We start from the raw sequence: 8,802 nt of genomic DNA, 5'->3' as shown, positions 1-8,802 counted from the left end.
CAAGTTCAGGTTAGAGAGCATGATAAGACTGTTTGATGAATTGTCTTTGAGTCCTGAGGAATGTATAAAATGTGTCGTTTCGCTTCTGAGAGATATGGCGTACCACTGGCGGAAGGCTTTGATATCAGTAGTTTCGAGTGAGTCACCTGGGATTTCTTCCAAGTCGAATTTCAAAAGAAATACATTAGTCAAAGATTTATTGATCAGAAATGTAAAGAGTTTTTCGAGCTTAAACAAGGTCGTATGTCTGTCACAGAATACGAGCGGGAATTTGTAAGGCTTAGTCAGTATGCTTGTGAATGTGTGTCTTCTAAGGCAATAATGAGCAAAAGATTCGAGGATGGCTTAAACGAGGATATCCATTTGTTAGTCGGGATTCTTGAAATTAAAGAATTTTTTGTGCTTGTTGAATGAGCATGTAAAGCTGAAGATCTCAGGAAAAAGAAAAGAAAAGCTGATTTTGAAGCTAGAGAGGTACAAAAAAGACCATCGGGTAAATCATTTCAGTCTGCATCAAAGGAATTCAGAGATGCTAATAGCTGTTCAAAGGCTAATGTGGGGCATTCGAATAAAGATCGTGCTAGATAGCAGTTGAACTTTAAAGCTCCAGCTACATCCGTTGCTAGTCTCGAAAATGCTAAATCTGATCAACTTGAGTGCAAGAATTGTGGTAAAAGACATCTCGATAATTGTAGACTGTATGATTGGGCTTGTTTTAGATGTGGATCGTTAGACCATTTTATCCGTGATTGCCCTGAATCTGTCGAGCAAGAAAGTGTGCAAAATCCAAGGCCAAGTGGCAATGCATCTCGTGGTAGACTTTCTAGAAATACGAGAAATATAAGTGGCAGTCAAAGAGGGACAAAATATAAAGCTGTTGGATCCGAGGCTCGTGCGCCTGCCAAAGCCTATGCTATCCGAGTTCGTGAGGAAGGTTCATCGCCAGATGTGATTACGCGTACATTTACTCTTTATGATACTTTGTGATTGCTTTGATAGATCCTGGATCGACACATTCGTATATATGCATGAACTTAGTGAATAGTAAGACTTTGTCTGTAGAGTCTACTGAATTTTTAATTAGAGTTTCGAACCCCCTAGGCAGATGTGTTTTGGTTGATAAAGTCTGCAAGAATTGTTCGTTAATGTTTCGAGACACTTGTTTTCTGGCTAATCTGATACTGTTACCTTTTAATGAATTTGATATAATCCTAGGTATGGATTGGTTAACTTTGCATGATGCTGTTGTGAACTGCAAAAAAAAAAAAACTATTGATTTAAGATGCAAAAGTGATGAAGTAGTCAGAATTGAATCTAGTGGTTTGAATGGATTGCCTGCTGTAATATCTTTGATGAAAGCTTTGAGTATTGTGAGAAAGGTTTGTGAAGCCTATTTTACTTATGTAATTGATTTGAGAGTGTCAGAAAAGAAAGTTGAATCTATGCCTGTTGTTTGTGAGTTCCTTGATGTATTTCCTGAAGAACTTTCAGGATTACCACCGATCCAAGAAGTTAAATTTGGCATTGAATTAGTACCGAGAACTACTCCGATTTTGATATCTCTGTATAGAATGGCTCTGACCGAATTAAAAGAATTAAAGTCTTAGTTGCAAGAGTTGACCAATAAAGGGTTTGCTAAATCGAGTTTCTCACCTTTGGGTGCTCTGGTTTTGTTTGTGAAAATGAAAGATGGTACGATGAGAATGTGTATCGATTACCATCAGTTGAATAAAGTGACTATCAAGAATAAGTATCCTCTGCCCCGTATTGATGATTTGTTTAATCAGTTGAAAGGATCTGCTGTGTTTTCAAAGATAGATCTCAGATTAGGTTATTATCAGTTGAGAGTAAAAGATTCAGACATTTCAAAAATTACTTTCCGAACGAGGTACGACCACTATGAATTCTTAGTTATGCCTTTCGGATTGACTAACGCACTTGATATCTTTATGGATTTGATGAATAGAATTTTCAGACCGTATCTAGATCAATTTTTTGTTGTATTCATTGATGACATATTGATTTATTCACGTGATTAATCCGAACAAGCCGAGCATCTGAGATTAGTGCTAGGGATTCTACGAGATAAATAGTTATATGCGAAGTTCAGTAAATGTGAATTCTGGTTGCAAGAAGTTGGTTTTTTGGGTCATATTGTATCAGCATCTGGTATTCGAGTTGATCCGAGTAAGATTTCGACTATTTAGGATTGGAAACCTCTAAGGAATGTCTCTGAAGTCTATAGTTTTTTGGGACTTGCCGGTTATTATAGAAGGTTTGTAAAAGACTTTTCTATGATTGTGACTCTGTTGAAAAAGCTGCTTTAAAAAGATGCTAAATTTGAGTAGTCCGAAAAGTGTCAGAACAGCTTCGATCAGTTGAAAACTTTGTTGACTGAAGCTCCGGTATTGGTACAACCTGAATTGGGTAAGGAATTTGTGATAGACAGTGATGCTTCATTGATTGGTCTGGGATGTGTTCTAATGCAAGAAGGCAAAGTCATTTCTTATGCTTCAAGACAATTGAAGCCACATGAAAAGACCTATCCGACACATGAACTTGAGTTAGCTGCGATTGTATTTGCTTTAAAGATTTGGTGTCACTACCTGTTCGGTGAGAAATGTCATATATATTCTAATCATAAGAGTTTGAAATATCTGACAACTCAGAAAGATCTGAATCTGCGTTAGAGAAGATGGTTAGAACTGCTAAAAGTTTATGAACTTGTGATTGATTATCATCAGAGTAAGGCAAATGTTGTTGCAGATGCTTTAAGTCAAAAATCATTATTTGCTATGAGTGCGATGAATGCTCATTTGGTTCTGTCCGATAATGGTTCAGTTTTAGCGAAGTTAAAAGCGAGACCTTTGTTTTTACAGCAGATTATCGAAGCTCAGAAGATTGATAATGAAATTTTAGCTAAACAAGCTCAGTGTGATGTAGAGTCTAATTCAGAATTCAGAGTTGATAAAGATGATTGTCTGAGATTCCGAGATAGAATTTGTGTCCTGAGAAATCCAGAGTTAATTCAAATGATTTTGAGTGAAGCTCATAACAGTCGGTTATCTGTGCATCTGGGTAGTACAAAAATGTATAATGATCCGAAATAGTATTGCTGGTGGTCCGGAATGAAATGAGATATTTCTGACTTTGTTTTGAAATGTTTGATCTGTCAGCAAATTAAAGCTGAACATCAGGTGTCATCTGGTTTGATACAACCGATTATGGTTCCGGATTGGAAATGGGATCGAGTGACAATGGATTTTGTTTCAGGTTTACCCCTGTCTCCTAAAAAGAAAGATGCTATCTGGGTTGTAGTTGATCGATTGACAAAATTAGCTCATTTTATTCCGGTTCGATCCGATTACTCGCTTGATAAATTAGTTAAGTTATACATTTCTGATATTGTGAGATTGCATGGTGTGCCATTGTCTATAGTGTCAGATAGAGATCCAAGATTCACATCACGATTCTGGAAGTAATTGCAAGATACTCGGGTACTAAATTACACTTTAGTACTGATTTTCACTCTCAAATGGATCGTCAATCCGAGAAAATTATTCAGACACTCGAGGATATGTTGAGATGCTGCATTCTTAAGTTTGAAGGTACGCAGAAATAGTATTTTCCCTTGATTGAATTCGCTTATAATACTAGTTTTTAATCGAGCATTAAAATGGCACCATATGAAGCTTTATATGGCTGCAAATGCCGTACACCTTTGTATTGGACGAAGCTTAGTGAAAATAAGATTCATAGAGTTGATTTGATAAAAGAAACTGAACAGAAAGTGAAAGTGATTCAAGATAGTCTGAAAATAACTTTTGATCATTAGAAATCATATACAGATTTGAAAAGAAAAGACATTGAATTTGAGATCGGCGACAAAATGTTTTTAAAGGTGTCTCTGTGGAAGAAAGTGCTTCGATTCGGTAGAAAAGGCAAATTGAGTCCGAGGTTCATTGGGTCATATAAGATTATTGAGCGCATCGGGCTGGTAGCATATAAATTGTTGTTGTCACCAGAGCTAGAAAAGATTGATGATGTGTTTCATGTATCGATGCTTCGACGATACAGATCTTATCTGTCTCATGTGATTTCCCGTTTGAGATTAAAATTTAGTCTGACATGACTTACGAAGAAAACCGATCCGTATCTTAGCTCGTGAGGTTAAAAAACTGCAAAATAAGAAAATTCCGTTAGCAAAAGTGAAGTGGCATCAACACGATATTAAAAAGGCCACGTGGGAGCCTGAAGATGCTATGAGACTACAATATCCAAATTTGTTTAACAGTAAGACTTTCGAGGACAAAAATCCCTAAGGGGGGAGAATTGTAACAATCCAATTTTGACCCTAGTCGGAACAGTGGTTTTGGTACCACATATCCGAGTTAGATAAATAGTTAAATATTATTTTCCGTGCTTATGATGTGTGAATTAGCATATGTGAAAGTTTCGTCTGAAAATTCGATTGTTTGTGTGCTCAATCTGATAAAAGGACCTAATCGCGTAAAATATAAAAGTTGCTTACTGTTTGTAAAAGTGCTTATTTGATTTGTCTTTGTTAATGAGGTCCTTATGTGGATATTAAGCCATTCACATGGATGATGGACATTTATGGCCTTAATATATATGAATTTATAATGGTTTATAAAAGGGCAAAATAGAAAAATTGTTAATAAAAGAAAAACATGAATTTGGTGATATATTCATCACCATTGCCGAAATTCACAAAATAAAAAGAAAGAAAGAAGCTTGCTAGGGTTCGACTACCTATTTTGGTGATTGAGGTATGTGTTTTGATTGGTTTTTGATAATTTTTACATTTTTGTAATCGTTGCTTTGTATACTATCAAGCTCATGCCTCAATTTTTGATTTTGATGATGATTTTGAAATGTGCCATGGATAAATTCATGAGCTTTATGTTTTTATATGATGAAATATGAAAGTTCGATGTTGGGTTTATATGTTTTGTCTTTGGATTTTTGATGATATTAAGTAATTTAGGCTAAATTGTAAAAAAATGTTATTTTGAGGGACTAAAATGTCAAATAAATGAAATGTATGCACTTGTCTGAGAGCTATGAAAATTCGGCTAAGCTTGTGTACAAGCAAATAATGTGTATTTTGTGATTTTGTGAATTAGAGACTAAAGTGTCAAAATGCAAAAATGTGAAGGCTAGTTTGCAAGATGCCCTAATTGTGTGTATAGAGATTGGTTTGAATGAATTTATGATTGAATAAGTTAAATTTGAATTTATATAGATCAAGAATTAAAGAAAACGGAGTTAGATAGGGAAAGTCGAAAGTTGTCGAGTAACCGATTTCATCCATCCGAATTTATACAAGGTAAGTCTATATACGAATAAATGTATTTGAGATGGTTTATTTATACTTATTTGTCATTGAACTATGATGAATGAGTATATAGGTTGAGAAAGATGAGACAACCGAGAAAGTATCGACAAAGTTCCGACGTCTAAAAAGCCCCGTACGAACCCTAGGAATAGTTAGGATACATATGTCATGACATAGGATCCGATATGTGTTTTTGTGTAAGACCACGTCTGGGACATTGGCATTGACTTATGACTTGCAACATATCTGATTTCGTGTAGGACCCTGTCTGGGATAGTGGCATCGATATTTGATTACATGTAAGACCACGTTTGGGACGTTGGCATTGCATGAGCTTTCTGAGATATCCGCGTATCCTTATAATTTCGAACAGTTCAAATGGGCATTCCGAGAAAATGAATGACTTTGTGAAATTGTATCTGATTCAGGTACGTTTGCATTGTATATTATGTTGGTGAATGAAAGGTAAGTATATGTACAAATGATGATCTATGATCTAAGTATATGAATATGAGGTTGTGTTGGTATTTGGCTACAAAGTATAGATAATTTGATAATGTTTATATGTTTTAAATGATATGTTTATTTGTATATGGCTTACTAAGCTTTTGAAAGATTACTTTGTATATGTTTGTATTGTTTTATAGATATCGAAGCTACTGTGAGCTCGAGGATCGTTGAGGATCGTCACCACACTATCAAACCCTATTTTGGTACTTTGAAAATGTATATATTAAAGTATGGCATGTATAGGCTAGAAATTGTGGGATTATGTTTTGTGATGTATATATATTTAGCCATGTGATATGGCTAGTTTGTGTTTGAACTTATAATTTGATAATGGTATATGATATGTGATGCTAATGAGAAATTGTGGTATGTTTTGGTTGGCCAAAAGAAATGGTCAATGTTGAGAAGTTTTGGTAAGTTTTGAGCATTTGATTGAATGATGTATTGATCGTATGTTTAGGTATGATTTTAGTTTAAGTTTTGGTATGAATTGATTGATGAATTGAGATTTGAAATGATTGGTAATGTTATAGCATGAATTATGTATGGTTTGGTATATATATTGGCTGAAATGGTTGTGCATATATGCTTGGTTTGGTGCTTGTAGGCTGACCCAAATTGGGGTGGCAAATTGGCTATTCAAATGGCCTATTTTTGTCCACACACAGTCATGTCACATGGCCGTGTATCCCTTGGGTGCCTTATAATTGTAAGTCAAGCTCGAGCACGGCCAAGGCACACAGGCGTGTGGCCAGCCGTGTGGCCCAAATCAAATTCGACCGCGGCTAAGGCACACTGGCTTGTCTTGTGGCCGTGAGAGCAAGTCAGTATGTATGCCCTATTTTGACACGGCCTAGACACACGGGCGTGTCTAATGCCATGTAAGGCACACGGCTTGTTCACATGGGCGTGTGACGTGTACTTCTTTTAAAATGTTTAAGTTTTGGAAAAAAAATTGTATGTGTTCGGTTTAGTTCTGACTACTTTCTAATGCATGTTTAAGGTCTCGATGACCTATATAAGGGACTGTAACAACTCGAAATAGGGTCTAAATGGAACAGTGGTTGCGAAACCATGAATCTGAGATAGAAAAGTTTATTGCGATTAATTTTATGATTACCGAGCAATTAGATGCATGCGTTAGAATACCGATAAGAAATTTCAGTGATTGCATGTCGGATTTGCATATTAGGGCTTAATTGAAAAAGTGCATAAATATGAGTTAGAACTCAATCGATATAGTTGATAAATATGAGTTAGAACTCAATCGATATGAGTTCTAAAAGTTTTCTATAATGTCTTAACACGACACTTTTCACCATACAGATAACGTCACCAAATCTTCAAAGCAAACACTATAGCAACCAATTCCAAATCATGAGTCGGATAATTCCTTTCGTGAGATTTTAATTACCTCGAAGCATAAGCCACCACTTTTCCTTCTTGCATAAGTACACATCCTAAGCCATTTCGAGAAGCATCACTATACACCACAAATTCTTTACCTGATTCGGGTTGAACCAATACCGGTGCTTCAGTTAATAACTTTTTCAATTATTCAAAACTCTGTTGACATTCTTTCATCCACTCAAATTTAACATCCTTTCGGAGTAGTCTAGTCATAGGAGCAGCAATTATAGAAAATCCATTTATAAACCACCGATAATACCCAGCTAGCCCCAAGAAACTTCTAACCTCGGTTACATTTTTCGGTGGTTTCCAATCAACAATGGCTGAAATTTTATTAGGATCAACTCGTATACCATCACCTGAAACAATGTGACCTAAAAATCCAACTTCCTAAAGCCAAAATTCACTTTTACTAAAAAATTCACTTTTACTAAACTTGGCATATAACTGCTTATTTCTCAAAGTTTACAAAACTATTTTCAAGTGTTCGGCATGCGCGGTCTCATCTTTCAAATAAATTAAGATGTCATCTATAAATACCACAACAAATTTGTCCAAGTATGGCTGAAATATGCGATTGATCAAATCCATAAACACAAAAGGAGCATTTGTTAACCCGAATGGCATAACTAAAAATTCATAATGATCGTACCTTGTTCTAAAAGCAGTTTTAGGCACATCCGACTTTTTTACTCGCAACTGGTAGTACCCAGATCTCAAGTCAATCTTTGAAAACCATGTCTTTCCTTTTAGCTGATCAAAAAAATCATCAATTCTCGGCAATGGATACTTATTCTTGATTATCACCTTGTTTAATTGCCAATAGTCAACACACAATCTCATAGAACCATCCTTCTTTTTCACAAATAACACAGGAGCACCCCAAGGTGAAAAACTCGGTCTCACAAAGCCTTTATCAGTCAACTCTTGCAATTACGACTTTAATTCTTTCAACTCTGCTGGTGCCATTCTATCGAAGCAATCGAGATCGAAGTTGTTCCCGGTATCAACTCAATACCAAATTATACTTCCCTGACTGGAGGCAAACCCGACAACTCTTCTGGAAATACATCCGTGAATTCACACACAATCGACACGGATTCAACTTTCTTTTCAATTTCTTTTGTATTAATTACATACGCCAAATAAGCTTCATAACCCTTCCTCAAATATCTCTGAGCCAACATCGAAGAAATCACACTAGATAATGCCTCTGATTTGCTTGATTCAACCCGCAGAATTTTACCACTTTGACACTTTAATTCTATAACCTTTTCTTTGCAATTTACTATAGCATCATGCAATGTCAACCAATCCATACCCAAAATAACATCAAAATCATCAAACGGCAACAACATCAAGTCAGCCGAAAAGTAATGACCCCGAATCATTAAAGGGCATTTCTTGCATACTTTATCAACTATCACACATTTGCCTAATGGATTCGACACTCTGATCATAAATTCTGTGTACTCAACAGGTATATTCATACTAGACACCAATTTCATGCACACATATGAATG

The sequence above is a fragment of the Gossypium arboreum genome, chromosome 8, assembly GCF_025698485.1.
Source record: "Gossypium arboreum isolate Shixiya-1 chromosome 8, ASM2569848v2, whole genome shotgun sequence".
Classification (NCBI taxonomy): domain Eukaryota; kingdom Viridiplantae; phylum Streptophyta; class Magnoliopsida; order Malvales; family Malvaceae; genus Gossypium; species Gossypium arboreum.
The sequence above is the reverse complement of the archived record's forward strand: the minus strand, read 5'-3'. Positions refer to the sequence as shown.